This window comes from Psammomys obesus, unplaced genomic scaffold (assembly GCF_907164565.1).
Source record: "Psammomys obesus unplaced genomic scaffold, mPsaObe1.curated_primary_1811, whole genome shotgun sequence".
NCBI lineage: Eukaryota > Metazoa > Chordata > Mammalia > Rodentia > Muridae > Psammomys > Psammomys obesus.
Window position 1 is genome coordinate 19406608 of NW_026595981.1, and position 15255 is coordinate 19421862.

Sequence of the window (15255 nt, forward strand, 5' to 3'; positions counted from 1 at the left end):
AGGACAATAATAATTCGATCTTGAGGCAACCCCCATCCAAGCGCGACCCCCATCTGCAGTGCGACAGAGCCCCGCGTTCTGGAGGCCTGGAAAAAAAGGAGCCCGCGTCCCTCATCTCCTTTCGCCCGAGTCTGGGAACCACGCGCTCTCCTGGACCCTTTCTGATGGAGCCTTTGGTGAGCCCCGGTGTTGGACGAGCGGCCGAAGGCCTCTGCGGTCCCCGGCTGGGGCTTTCCTCCGCGCTCGCTTCCCCTTTCAGCCCCGAAAGCCTTTTTCCTGCGTGTTATTTTCCAAACAACCCTGAAGATGCTGTCCGTGGGTCGGGAGGGGAGAAGGAGAAGTCTTGGGGCCAGCGCTCCCCTGCCAAGGCGCTGCTTGGTGTGGGGCGGTCCCGCGAGAGTTTCCCCGCACCCCCAAATAGACCCTGGCGACACCCCTACCCCACCTCCGAACTCCCTGTTTTCTTTAACTTCCAAGGAGTCTACCTGAGGCGGAGCCGGGAAATTTAAATGCACCAAGTGCACGAAATCGCCAGCGCTAAGAGCTTGACCGTGGATGGTTCTTTGAGCAGGACACCTTCTCCGGGAGAAAACCGGGAGGGCTGGAAGAAAGTGCTTCGGTGGCGCCTGGCTCGGGGAGGAAGCCACCGGTGGGACCCGGGTCAGAACGGGGTGGATGGGATGGCGCAGGCCAGCGGGCGGGGTGGGGGGCGCCCACGGGGAGCCGGATGGGCAGCGGACAGCCTGAGAGCGAGCTTCAGAAACCTACAGGAACTCTGCGAGCTTGCCCGAGGCCAACCCGCCTGCAACGAATTCGCCAGGTCCGGAACGGAGGCGTCTTGGCTAGGTCCGCCACCTTCCTGAAGACACGCCCACCCGGACTCCCACCTCACCCCACCCCACCCCACCCCACCCCACCCCCGCACCGCACGGAAATTCAGACGTGGCGCTCTCTCTTCTTCCTCGCCAGCCAGCCATAGGCTGGAAGAAGGAGCTAGGAAAATGCCCGGAACAGGCAAGGATGAGGACGCCTGTGGCTGTGCAGGGGGACCCACCACACAGAAGAACCCACAGATCCGGACCCGCACACCCTTATAGGCGACCACTTCCGGACCCTACACACACACACACACACACACACAGCACCACAACACCACACACACCACACCACACAGCTACTTCACTCGCACCGGAGCACACCTCCTTTTAAACACACCCAACACGGGGTTCATTTTGCCTTCCAGACCCCCTGGGGCAGATGGTGGGGTCTCTATTCAGGTGGGGGCTGTTGCTTTCTCCATGATGGTGGAGGTCAGATTCCTTGTCGGTCTGCACTTTTTTTTCTCTCTCCCTCTTTATTTAAGAGGAGGTCAGGCGATCCCAGGATGCCAATTTGGACTGCACGGTTGTTGCTTCTATTGGCCTCACCGCGGTAGCTCTGGGTCTGGGAGGATGGAAGACTATCGCTCTGAGGAAACAGACTTCCAACGGCCCAGGGAGCCCTGCAAAATCAAATGAGACAAATAATCATGCCTGCAAAACAACACCCAACCTCCCCAGCAACAAACAAAATCCCCCAAAGACTTTACAGCAGAGAGGGGCGACAAAGGGAAGGTTAGGAGCAGTTCAGTGTCCCTCCCTCTCCTTCAAGCCTGTTCCCACCCGGCTGGCCCGGAGGAGGAGGGGCCTAGGCCCATGTGTTGGCTGGAAGAAAGAAGGGTATGTCCAGTATCCACTCCGGGGGGCCCCAACTCAGCACATCATTGAAGGCCCTCTTCAGTTTCAGTTGGGAGAGGATCACCCTGCCTGGAGTTCTTTAGGGTGGGCAGGGAAGTCCTGGCTGTGCCAAGGGTCTGTGGCCTCCTTGGGAAAGTGAGCACACTGAAAATGTGCTGTTAACATTTGCAACTGTTTGGGCCAACTGAGCTGGACTGCTCTCCCAGCCCCTGAGCTGTGTGTGTGTGTGTGTGTGGGGGGGGTCTGTGGCAGCTGTCCATTCGCTCTCTGCAGCCCAAGTTCTGGATGGCATGTGCCTCAGAATTAGTGGGGACAAGGAGCCAAGTCTATATTTCCAACCATCATTCAACTCAAGGAGACCTTTGTAGCTTTGTAGAAGGGCTGGAGGGCCAGGTCCTGGTCCTCCAGATGTTTGGGGCACTGGAGGATCCTGACGAAGGCCTGGGGTATCTGGCCACAGTACTGAGGGACTCGGGGAGCTTGTCCCAGGCCCTTAGAGGTGGAAGGGGCACTGAGGGGATTTGAGCCCTGTGTTTTGGATATCAGTAATGATTACGTCATCCTCTGTTGTCTGTGTGCCAAGCATTATGCTTAGGCTAAGGACATGAACGTCTCTCTTTATCTAATTACTGCAATATTTCTACATAAGATAAAGTCGATATCTAATACAGATGTGCAAGTTATTGGCCCTTATACGAAGGAGGACATTGAGGCACAAAGGGGCCAGATACCCTTTCTAAAAACTGCAGCTGGACTCCCTAGCTAGCTGGCTACCATAACTGCCAGGGGACTGTCTTCCCTGGAGAAGTAGCGTGCAGCAAGGACAGAGGAAGTCCTCAGAGGGAAGAGGAGGCCCCTGGAAAGCAGTAAGAAAAGAAATAATATTAATAACGACTAGTCGCCTCGGGAACCCACGTGCTACACAACCCTGTAATGGAATCTTATTCTTATCCTTGCTTCACAGGTGAAGACCAAGGCATAGAAGAGGCTCACTCGGAGTTTATGCCCGCCTGGCTGCAAGGTAAGAGAGCAATGGGAGCTTTGGAGCAAGCAATGGAGGCGGTGCACTGTGAAGGGACTCAGTCTCTCTACCAGGAGCTTAGGATGGCCTTGAGTGATGGAAGGGCGGGACCCCGGTGGAAGCAGAGGGGCTTCCCAGGGGTACCTTGGGTACCACTTTGGATTGGGGAAGATAGCCAGGTGGCAGAGAATTGAGGAACAGGCACTTGCAATGGAAGTGCTCAGTGAGGAGGGACTCCCCAAGGGTGAGGTGGCAGAGGCAACCGAAAGGAAGGGAGACAAGACAGGGGCCGCTTAAAGACAACCCCCAAGCGGACTCGGTGGGTGAATGTCACAAGAAAGGGTAGGAGCCAGAGTGACTGAAGTTCCTGGCTTGGGCAACCAGGAGAGCACCGGGGGATGGGGGGAGAAGCTATGTGTTCGGTTCAGAAGTTTAAAAGTGTTTGATGGGTCCATTAGCATGGACCTATGACTCTGGGTTGATGCTCCATCAGGCTGCCAGCCGTGTAGACTTGGATGCCTTGAACTCTCCGCACAGGTGTCTTTCCTAGCCCTGCCAATGTAAGCAGGTGAAACTTAACTTACATGCAGATATATGCAAATGAGCAACCCAGCCAGGGCCCAGAGCCAGAGAGGCAAGCCCTCCCCCACCTCCAGGGACCCAGAAAGGGCCGCCCCAGTCCTGACTCACTTGCTGACATGCCGCCTGGAATGCCACCTCCCTGGCCTGGCTTCCTCCGACTTGGTAAACTTGCTCCTGGAGAGTCTGAAGCTCAGGCCTGACGCTCCAGCTCCAAGCTGGAACACTGGAAGCCAGAGCTAGGGGAACTTCCTTAGTCAGACTAAGGGTTTGTTCTGAGTTCCTCCCGCCAAATCGAGTGGTTGGGAGTAAGAGACAGATGCCTGAGGACCTGAAAGTGTGCCATGTGGGCCAGCAACATGGCTCAGGCCCCACGTGGTGGAAGGAGAGAACCAGCTCCCTCAAATTGTTCTCTGACCTCCCTGTGTGTCACAAGACTTGTGCCCCGCACCTCAAAAAGAAATAAAATAAACATGAAATCGTGTGAAATGTGCACAGTGTTAGCTAGAACCTTTGATACTGGGGCTCTGGAAGAACTTGTGAAGTGCGTGTGTAGTTTTACTGGCTCCATTTTATGGATGAAGACACTGAGGCCCACGTTGAAACGGCTTGTCAGGGAAAACCTGACTTGTGTTCACAGAGATGGCTCTCCAGAGCAGGCCCTTCTGACTCAGTGTGCTTGGCTCCACTCTGTGGTTTGTGCTGGGCTGAGAGAGAAGGGGAGGGGGTGTGTGGCAAATTCTGGAGGCTGAGGCTCAAATTTTCCCAGGCAATCATGGAAAAGAAGTGTTTCTTTTGTTTTGTATATTTAAAGGTTTTTTTTTTTTTTTCATTTATTTATTTATCTGTGTTGCGCTAGGGATGGTGTTGCGCTAGAGCCTTGAGTAAGTTCGGCGGATGCTCTGTCAGTGAACCTGGGGGGGAGATGTCTTCCCTGTCGGTCTCTGTGCTTTTTAGGAAGGAAGTTCTTGCTTTGGAAAAGAGGCAATGCCCTCCGGGTTGAACTGTGCATCCCACTCTGGTCTCAGCTGCTTTCTCTCTCTTCTTCTGCCCCCACCCCCTTTCTAGATACAAGATCTCACTATGTAGGCCAGGACAGCCTGGCACTCTCAAGTCTACCTGCCTCAGTTTCCCCAGTACTAGAATTATATTGCTATCTCACCAGGGAGGGTGCTGTTTTTGGCTTGTTTGTTTGTTTGTTTGAGACAGGGTTTCTCTGTGTAGCCTTGGCTGTCCTGGACTCACTTTGTAGAACCAGGCTGGCCTCGAACTCACAGAGATCCGCCTGCCTCTGCCTCTCTGAGTGCTGGGATTACAGGTGTGTGCCACCGAGCCGGGCTGAGTGCACTATCTTTATGAACTACTCAGTACCGAGTCTACAGTTCATATGGGAGATGGCTGTAAATCCCACTCAGTGAATTCAGTCACACGCTGTGCTCAAGCATGTGTTCACACATATGTGTGTGTGCGTTAAAATTGTGGGAAATCAGTGAATTTAAAACACATGAAACGATGAAGAAATACCTAGAAATAAACTAGGTACTTGGGCCAAGAAAGGGAACTCCTCAGGCATCCCCCGGGGGACCCTCCTGGGTCATGACCCTCCCTCCCTCCTCAGACACCCTGGCATGCTTTTCCTTCTGTCTGCTCACCTCTGTCTACTGCTTCTGTCTGCCGGTGACCCTCACGTCAACGGAACCACACCAGCTCTTGTGTCCAGATAGAGTTTCACTATGTAGCCCAGGCTGGCCTCAGACTCGTAACCTTCCTGCCTCGGTCTCCCGAGAGGTGGGATGACAGAGAGGTGGGATGACAGAGCCGTCCTTCAGCTTCTTGCCTCCCTCTCTGGATATCTGCCTTCCCCACATCCTCTCTGCAGGCTTTCCCTAGAACTGCAAGCCCTCCCTCCCAGCCGCATGCTCTCCGTGGGGTTTGCTCTAACAAGATGTGGACAGGGTCCTGCAAAGGGTGACCAGGGTACATAGCGCAAGGTTGACACATGCTCAATAAGCTGTGAACACAGCGAAATAAATGAGTGGAAATGAGCGGTAGTGTGTGTGCGTTGGGGGGGAGGGGGTATCCCTCTGTCTCTGCCTCCTTTCCCTCCTGCTGTTGCTTGGCGAGGCTGTCAGCTTGAATCCTGGCCTTTCCCCTAGTGCAGCCAGGTGGAGCACACCCGCTTGGAGACCCGGTCAGTCTGAATTCTAATCCTGCCTCCACCCTGCAGTGACTTGGACGAGTAAAACTTCTCTTGTTGTCTCAGTTTCCTCATCCACGAAGTGACACAATTCCGAGCCCAGCCTCTGAGGGCTGTGAAGATTCAGTAAGTTACCTGGTAACTGCATGCAGCCCGGGGTTCACATCTCCGGAGCTCCCTCCTCAGCTCACCCACTGAACCTGCCTGGTGCCAGAGGTGATTTAAAAGGTTTTTGTATCCTGGGTGTGGTAGCACATGCCTGTCACTCAGGGGACTGAGGCAGGAGGATCAAAGGTTCAAGGCTGGGGGCTAGGGGTTGGCGATGACTCAGCAGCTAAGAGTGCTTGCTGTGAAAGCAAGAGGACTTGAGTTCAAAGCCCCTATGTAAAAGCGACTAACCCCAGTGTTAGGGGTTGGGGATGGACAGACCTCAGCAACTCTTGAAGGTCGACTAGCCTAGCCGAAATGGTGAGGTTCAGGTTCTGTAACAAGTGTTGTGGGCAGCGATGGGGGGCTCGGACCTGGGAGGCAGAGACAGGTAGATCTCTGAGTTTGGGGCGAGCCTGGTCTACAGGGTTCCAGGACAGCCAGGGCTACACAGAGAAACCCTTCCACCCAGAGTGATAGAAAATGATACCTAATATACTCCTCTAGCTTCAGCAATGGGTGTGCATAAATAATCACACTGACACACACACACACACACACACACACACACACCCCATGCAAATTCAAGCCTTGGATCCATAATAAGACTCTGCCTCAAGAAACAGAAGCTGAGAATATTGCTCAGCTCAGTTGGTGGAACGCTGGCCTAGAATACACAAAGCCCTGGGTTTGATCCTCAGCGCCACATTAAAACCAGGCACTGTGGCACATGCTTGTAATCCCAGCACTTGAGAAGTAGACGCAGGAGGATCAGAAGTTGAAAATCAGCTTTAGCTTGCAGAGCTAGTTTTGGGCCAGCCTGGGCTATATGGAACCCTGTTTCAAAAGCCAAGTAAAATGAAAAAGCTAAAAGCCCAGGAGTCTGGCCCCACTGTTACGACATTGAGCCCTGAGGACTTGGTGATGGCTAGAGGTGTCACTCTAGGCTGTGGAATCCAGGCATGTCCTCTCCATTTCCAGCTCCCTAACCTACCTAGCTCTCCACTCCCATGGGCAGCATCTGATGCTGGGTCCGCATCCTGAGATGATTAGGGCACCTTTGATTCTCCAGCCACTCCTACAGTCATCCTCAATTCCTCCTGCATCCTCCAAGGGTCCCTGTCGGCCGGCATGTGGAAGGCCTTCACACTCAGGACCTCAGCTAAGCCTCACCCTCCTGTCAGGTGGGGCAAGTATTTCTGTCCCCATTTCACAGATGAAGAAACCAGCGCTCGGAGTGGCCTAGGGCCTTGCCCGACATTGCACAATGAGACGAAAGAGCTGGGGTTAGAACCCCAACCTCTGGACTCTGGGGAGCAGTATTCTGGGTCTTCCCAGATATTCCAGAAAATTCTTAAGTGGAGGCAGGGGAGGAGAGACGGACAAGATACCAACCGCCAGCTGCTAACAGCTCTCTCTGGGCCATGCTAGAGAGTTGATGTTGGCCTGAGCAAAGCCAGAGAATTCTGCAGACAGGCAAGACAATGGACACAGTCAAGACTTGGAGAGAAACAAGCAACCGATCCCACAGACAAAAGGCGGAAGGATGCCAGACTTGTCTGCAAACCAATGAGGGCTGGCCACTAATTCTTTGTTTTTTGTTTTGTTTTCTGGGTGTTGGGGATGAGACCCAGGGCTATGCAAACGCTAGGCTCTGACACTGGACTATACCCTGACCCCTAGTACTCTGCGATTACATGTATTTTTTCACATGTATTGTGTGTGTGTGTGTGTGTGTGTGTGTGTGTGTACACACGTACACCCACCCCCCCAAACACACGCACATTCCACCACAGATGAAGATATTAGGGAACAGCTTTGGGAAGTTTGTCTCTCCTTCCACTGAACTCAGGTTGTCAGGTTTGGGGACAAGCACTTTCACATGAGTTCCCTGAGGAGCCCTCTCTGACTTCCAAGGCCAAACGGCAAGGCAGCAAATAGAAGCCACAGGAATGTCAACCCAGGTTCCAAAAAGGCTATTTTTAATAATGTGCTCTCTGAACAGCCTAGACTCAACCCAAGTCCTTCCACGTCCTGGGCACATCGTGTGTCCTCTGCTGTCGTGAGAAGCCAAGCTTCAGGCCGGCTTCTTTCAACATAGGTACAGAGTCTGCAAGTATCCCTGTGTCTCGTCAGGTTCCCACTGAGGCTGGGAGATGTAGTTGAAGGTCTGGGCTCTAGAGCAGGGACAAGAGGTTTGAACCTCAGGCCTACAGTTTATTAGCTAAGTGCCCCTGGGCAGGTGGCTAGGATTTCCGATTTTCACTTTTCTCCTCTGTAGGATGGAGTTAATAACAGCTAAGCGTGAGGTTGTTAGAAGATCAAATGAGACACTGTGTACCCAGCAGAGCACAAGCCCACGGGAAGCCAGTAACGTGATTTTTGCAGTGACGTGTGTGTTGGGGGCTGCCTCATAAGCTAGAGGAATGTGTTGAGTGCCCACTGATGTCGTATGAGTCTGTCCCTAAGTATCAGGAAAAGAGCTAAGTAGCAACCAGGAAGCAGATTGACTCAACGTAGAAAACCGAGTGAAAAACAAACAACCCTCACTGAGGTCCCAGGGAACTTCCTTGCCTTTGCTCTGTCCCCTCTTGGGCAAGCACCCCAGCCCCAGCGGCCTGAGCTGCAGATGCAGATTCTCCTGGTTCCTGGAGGACCTTTAGTCCTGTAAAGGTGGTAGGAATCCCCTGACAGTCCAGCCCACCCTGGAAACCCTGCCTCTGCACAGCGTGGGGCCGGAAAGTTCTGACTCGGTCACCACCTGCTGGAACCACAAACCCTGAACTGGCCCAAGCCTCCAAACCAGCAAGATGACGTGGCTTAGCCTGGAAGGTGGCGGTGGCCTCTGAGTGCCAGGCACCCAGCAGAGCAGGGAGGGGCCTATGGCAGCCTGTGGACAAGCCCTCAGCCTCCACCCTGTGGGCCTGCTCAACTACCATGGTCCCTCTGAGTGTGTGTGTGTGTGTGTGTGTGTGTGTGTGTGTGTACTCTCGAGTGCCATAGGTCAATATCAGGTGTCTTTCTCAATCCCTGTCCGCTGAACCTGGAACCCATCGATTCAGCTCAGCCTCTGGCCAGCAAACCACAAGCTCCTCCAGCCCCCCACCCTGCCCAGTGCTGGAATCACAGGCATGTGTGTTGTGTCCAGCTTTTTATATGGAGCTTGGGATCCAACGCCAGATCCTCATGCTTGCATGACTATGTCCCTAGTCCCTACTCAGCTGCCATGGGCCTTTAAGCTAGAAGTCACCTGAGGACCAGTGGGTTTTGAATTCTGGAGTCAGGAGAGATGGGGTGGGACTGGAAGTTTGCATATCATTAAACACCTTGACGGGAAAGCCTTTCAGCCCAGTGTCCCTCGGGAGGCACGTGAAGAAGGGGGACTTGGGAAGGGACAATGTAGGGCTATGCTGACACACTAAATTGGATGAAAACCCAGCTGTTTAGATGCTAGAACAGGCTGTCTTTAAGCCAACTACCTTTGTTTCTGAGACAGGGTTTCTCTGTGTAGCCAGCCCTGGCTGTCCTTGAACTCACTCTGTACACCAGGCTGGCCTGGAACTCAGGGATCTGCACACCTTGCCTCCTCCATGCTTGGAATAAAGGCACGTGCCACCACCACCTAACTTTTTGGTTGCTTGTTCATTTTTTGTCCCTCAGCCCAACCCTGCCACCCCCAAGACATAGTCTCACTATGTAGCTCTGGCTGTCCTTGAACTCACTGTGTAGACCAGGCTAGCCTTAAGCTCACAGAGATCCACCTGCCTCTGCCAGGATCAAAGGCCGTGCGCCACTATGCCTGCTCCAAATCGGGTCTTTCAAATCTCATTTCTCCAGAGAAGGTCAAGTTCACAGGAAGTCTTTCCTGGGTCTGTCTCCCATACTGCTGTCACACGAGGGCTGTCAATCATATGAGAACCATGCAGCCTCTCCAACTCAGGCCCTGACCCCCAAAGCTGCTAAACCAAAGGAGTTCTTTTTTTTTTTTTAACTTTTCAAAAAGCTTAAATTGTTTATATAAATTGCCATTTTGCTTGTATGCATGTATGTATATGTATCTATGTGCCCTACGTGGATGCCTGCAGAGGTCAGAAGAGGGTATAAGATCCTCTAGAACTGGAATTACAGCTAGTTGTGAGCCTCTCTATGCAGGTTCTGGGACTCAAACATGGGTCCTGTGGAAGAGCAGCTCGGGTTCTTAACAGCTGAGCCAGCTCTCCAGCCTCCAAAAGAAATTCAAGTGTGGGATGTGGGGAGGTTCTTAAGCTGAAGCCTACCACAGGTAGGTGCCCGGGCCAAGTTTCCTCAAGGTCACTCAAGCGCTCCTGTAGGAAAAGATCTCCCCCAGGATGAGAAATCGGGATCTGACTTGGAACCCTTTGTTCTCTGGTTCAGTGCAAGTGACGGACGTCACGCTGAAGGCACTGGCCGTGGTCCTCAGGCCTCTCCAAGGCAAGGTGTGGGGTCTCGCCAAAGCCTGGCAGACACCATACAGTGAGTGTTTTGGGAGGAGGATGCCAGGAAGGGGCCACCCAAAGGAAGGAGGGGTGAGGCACTGAGTGAATCACACTCTCGAGCTCTCGCCCCACGTCCCAACCGCCACCAAAACCGAGTGCCAGAGATCTCATGGACCCGTTTATCTGTGTGGTGGTGTATGTGAGTGTGTGGCTGGTCCCTGCGTGGCCGAAGCCATCTTTTAGCGTGTAACTGTGAATGTGGCGGGTGTGTAACAGAATGTGTGCGTGTGTAAGAGAGAGAGACTCCCTGTGATTTGGGCGTGCCTCTGCAGATTTGTGTGGGAGCTATGCAGTTGTGGCCACATGTGACCATGTGGCTGTGTGTTTTCGTGATTGTGTGCATGGAAATGAGTGTCGCCTGGGCCATGTGTGTGAGTCCCAGAGACAGGTTCTGAGAGCCAATGGGCGCTGGGTAGATGGGGACAGAGGTGGTTGTCTGCATAGCTGTGGTTTGCTGCACGTGGTCTGTGTGTGACTTCGTGGAGACAGCTGTCATGGCTCTGTGTGGCCGTGAGGGACTCGGAGATGTCTGCACGTGTGTCTGGGAGTCTGAATGTGCTTGCTTCAGCATGCCCATAGAGCAGCCACCGCATGGCAGGTCTCCGGGTGTCATGGCTTCAAGTCAACCGTGTGTGTCACTGTGCACTCTTCCAAGGGACTCGGCCGGTCACTGTGTGACTGTGACTGTGTGTGACACCTTCCTTGGGTGCCTTTGATGTGGTTGAGTTTCTAGGGGCCGTGAGGACGCTGCCTCACTCTTGAGGACTTCAAACGATGCCTTCAGCCCAGCATGGGAAGTCCCTGTCCCCCTCCCTACCCCTCTCCATTCCTCCGGGAGAGCCTGCTTGTTTTCTGTTTTTACTGCCTAGGGTGAGTTCATGGCCACAGCTGACTCACCACTCTTTCCTATAGACTTGGGGAAGGGATTGCTTAGTTTGGGACTTTGCTTAAAAGCCTAGTACATTAAGCGCAGGGTCAGAGGCAGCAGGGCCCCTGTGAGCATCCAGGCACGCTTCTCTGAACCCAGAAGGCCAAGATGCCTTTTGTGATGTCAGTATCTAGTTCCCATCCTCCTACCTGAAAACAGGAGCCTCTCTCCTTGTCTCCTTGTCTCCCTCCTGGTCGGCACCGGCCACTGAAGGGTGCTGGAGCAGTTGGGTGCCACATACTGGTTCCCTGACCCATCTCCTTATGGGTGATTCACAGTGCCCAGTGCCAGGCCAGCAGGAGTCACAACAGTACTGTGTGGGCGCCCCCTATGGGCAGAGCCTGCCCTAGTGGAAGCAAGGAAAATTTAGGAGGCTGCTGCAGAGGCTTCTGGGAGGGCCTCAGGACCCTTTGGAACCCACTAGGAGGGAAAAGAATCTTGGAGGGTAACTGACCAGGACCTAGGGAGAAAACAAATTCTTGGAAGGGCTGAAGAACTGGAGGAGAAGTGGAGAGAATGAGGAATTCCAGTTCTATGTGACATAGGACTCAGAGGGTTTGGACTGAGCCCAGTCCCCACGGCAGAGGAACAGTCTGTGAATGGAAAGTCCGCCCTGGTATCTACCTGGTGTCCCTCCAGTCCCTGACTGGTTGTGTCCCTCCAGTCAGCACACAACCACCCACGTCTCACATCCAAGGGTAAATCTGAAGGCTGGAGCCTCCCTTTCCCCTCCGCCTTCATGTAAGTAGCCATTCCAACTGTGCTTTGAGCCCACAGGCCCTACTCTCCCCACGTCCACCCTTGAAGGTGTTTCTGCCAGGCCATTGGCACAGCCAGTGGCTGGAGTCAGGAAAACTTCCGCCTCCGCCATCCTGGCCCGCTGCCCCTGCGGCTCCTTCCAGCTCCTGGGATGGGCTAACTCAGCAGATCAAACCCTCCACCCACCTGGCTCCGGCCCCAGACTCCCCCATGCCAACTTAGGGGTGTCGGGAGAATAGAAAAGTCAAGAGGTTGGGCTTCGGGCATTCCTCGGCTGAGGTCTAACTAACCCCAGTTTCCTAGTGGATGGACTGGAGATCTGGTGTGTGACCTGCTGGGTTCCCAGGGCGCACAGGGAGGCTCCAGTGAGCTCATGGGTGTGAAGGCCCCAGTGAGCCGTAAATAGTGCAGGGCCCGTGGGAGGGAAGGGGCTGTGTTATTCCAGCTGGGCTCAGCTACCCACAGGGAGGCCAGCCAGGAGCGGGAAGGGTCTCTGAGTCAAGTGCCGAGGACAGCAGAATCCGGGCTGGCCTTTCACCGAAAACTGCTAGGTTCAGGTCAGACCTACACAGGCCCCACGCACCGGGACTAACCGCTGTGTGTCAGCTGCGGGGTCCGTGACATGGGGACTCTGGGCCAGTTACTTGGGTATGTGACTGATGATGCCACTTTACAGAGAGGGGTTGTGCCCAGAACCCCGAGATCACCAGAGTCACTGCTCAGCCTCCGAGGCCTCTGCACCCAGAAGCCGAGGCAGGGGGACTAAAAGTTCCAGGCTAGCCTGGGCTATGTAACAAGACCCTGTCTCCAAAATAGTAATTAAATAATTAAAAATTCAATAAAGAGCCAAGAAGATTCTGGAGCTACAACCAATCTGCTTGGAAGGTCTTGTTACCTTTTCCTGGGCTGTTAAAAAAAAAAAAAAAAGGCTCTAGTGCCCTCTCCTACTTCTTCAAATGGGCAAATTCCACCCCCGCATGCTCCTCACGGCCCCATCAGTTAGCGCACTGTTACCCAATATCAGCACCCCAGCCCTCCACCTCGGAGCCTGTGAACAGGCTGCACCCCTTTTGGAATGCCTTCCCCAGACCACACCCCTCCATGCCTTTCCCCCAAAACCTTGCCCTGCCAGCTTCTAGCCACGTGATGCCAGGCAAGTCACAGCAGCTCTTTGAGCCCCCATCTTCCCATCTGTAAAATGGGAAGGTGCAGGGTGGCGGGGGGACTAAGGAGCGGCTTTCGGAGTCCCAAGTCCAGTTTCTGGTGCCAGGAAGCCCAGTTCCTCGTGCCTCCAAGAGCCTTTCCCACACCTGCTTCCCTGCCGTATGTATCGTAGCGCTCTAGAGTTCAGATATTTTGTTTTAGACTGACTGCTTAGTGTATACTGAACGCTGCAGGAAGTTCTTGGGAAGCCCTGGAGGAGTTCTATGCCTACTTGGAAGCAGATGTCAATCTGGGCATAGGAGGTGGTGACATTCGTAGACATGGAGACCGCCAGCCACTCTGATGGCACAGAACAGACGTGACCCAGGAAGGCTTCCCGGAGAAGGGTTCTTACAAGACCAGCAAATTATCAAGGGGTAAAGAAGGGCAGCTGGGCCAGAAGCATGGCAGAGGAATAAGCAGGGCGTGCTGGATGGGGACTCAGTAGACAACCTGGCAGAGGCTCTTCCATCTGTCCTCAGCATAGGAAACAGGAGCCACAGCAGGCTCTTGAGTAGGAGAGTAAAGGCTGAACGACCCTCCCATTTATTACATGACACCTGCTTTCCAGAGTTTTGCTAAGGGCTTATTATGTCTTTAAGCAACCTGGTGAAGTAAACACCACTATTTCCACTTTATAGGGGGAAAGAAACAGAGAAAAAGTTGAGTTCTCTAAGGTCCCAGAATAGAGAGAAGGCAGGATCAAACAGAGTGGTGCTACGTCCAGCCCCATGCGCTGGCCAGTACACCCCGAGTCCCCGGCAGAGGATGTGGATAAAAACATGGGGTCCTTCTCTCCTTCCCCCCCCCCGCCCTGCCGACTGCTACCCCCTGGTGGCGTTGCTGTGGTGTCTGAGCTGGAAGAGATGAAGAGCCCCAAACTTGTTCTCCATCTGTTGATGAGCTGTGAGGGTGAGTGAATGAGGGACAGTCCTGCTTCCCCAGAAAAGAACAGAGAAGCTACAGGAGGCTGCAGGCAGCCTTCCGAGGAGATGGCAGGATATGTCAGCTCCCCTCTCTGCCATCCCCCATCCCAAGAGACTGGTACTCCTTCCTAAATCCCAGTAAGGTTGTCTCTGGGGATTCCCTCTGTAAGGTTCCTGCCAGTGTGTGTCCCATCCTTCCTTAGGATGCACCTCCACTCAGCTACCCTCGGAGCACTGGTTATGCCAGCCCCACACTAGGCACTGAGGATCCAGGATCTCCTCCACACAGAAGAGGGGGCAGATAATTACCAAAGAAGCAGAGCCTCACTCCAAATATGGGAAGGGCTTAGGAGTAAGACTACGGACAGAGAGATGTGAGCCCTGGAGACCCAAGATATCACCTCAAGTGAGTCATGGGACAGAGTCTTGGGAAATCTCCTAAGCTTTGAGTGGAAAAAAATTACATACATATATATATATGTATTTATGTATATATATATATATGTATTTCATATATATATGAAATATAAAGGGAAAGTGTTGGGAAGAACACTCTATTTGGAAGGAATGGCCAGTGCAAAGGGTCTTCAGGCAAAGATTGACCTTGAGGTATGTGAGGATCTATAGGAAGGTGGCTTAGTGAGATGGCCATCAGCTCCGTGGGTTTGCCACCAGTTCTGAGGATCTGAGTTTGATACTTGAGGTCCGCATGGTAGAAGGGGAAAACTGACTCTTGCAAAATGGTCCTTTGACCTCCACATGCATGCCACATCATATCTGTGCCCTCGCCTTCCTCAAATGAACAAGCAAATAAATTCAATAGCAAGATTAAAAGGGAAGACGGCTCAACCTAGAATGGGATGAGTGAGGAGATATGGGCACTCCAGAGGTAGGCAGATCCCAGAAAGTGTAGGGTACAAGACTTTGGGGTGACACAGGAGTCTGGCTATTGGATGGGGCGGCAGGGGGTGGAGTTGGGGGAAAGAACCCTCTGAGGCACACTGAGTTAGAGCCTTTTTGGCTAAGTAAGGCCTGTGTGCTAAGGTCAGCTGAGGTCAACTCTCTTTTCCCTGCCAGGAGCTAAATGTCCCCCACCTTCAGGATCCTCCAGACATCTAGACTCAGGTTCTACAACAGTCTAAAAGAGCTGGCTTCGGTTTTATCTAACAAGGGAGATTCGGGGGATGACTTCAGGAATAGCCAGCATGAAGAAACTGCCTCCTTCGCCTTGCAGGGATCCCC

General features: G+C 53.4%; 1 long non-coding RNA gene across 1 annotated transcript; it reads left to right on the forward strand.

Annotated features, from left to right (window-relative positions):
• Nucleotides 1–943: 943 nt before the first annotated feature.
• LOC129686519 (uncharacterized) lies at nt 944–3829 on the forward strand. Its single transcript, XR_008721625.1, has 3 exons — nt 944–2602; nt 2701–2757; nt 3295–3829. It is a non-coding gene; the product is annotated as an uncharacterized LOC129686519 (long non-coding RNA).
• Nucleotides 3830–15255: the final 11426 nt, after the last annotated feature.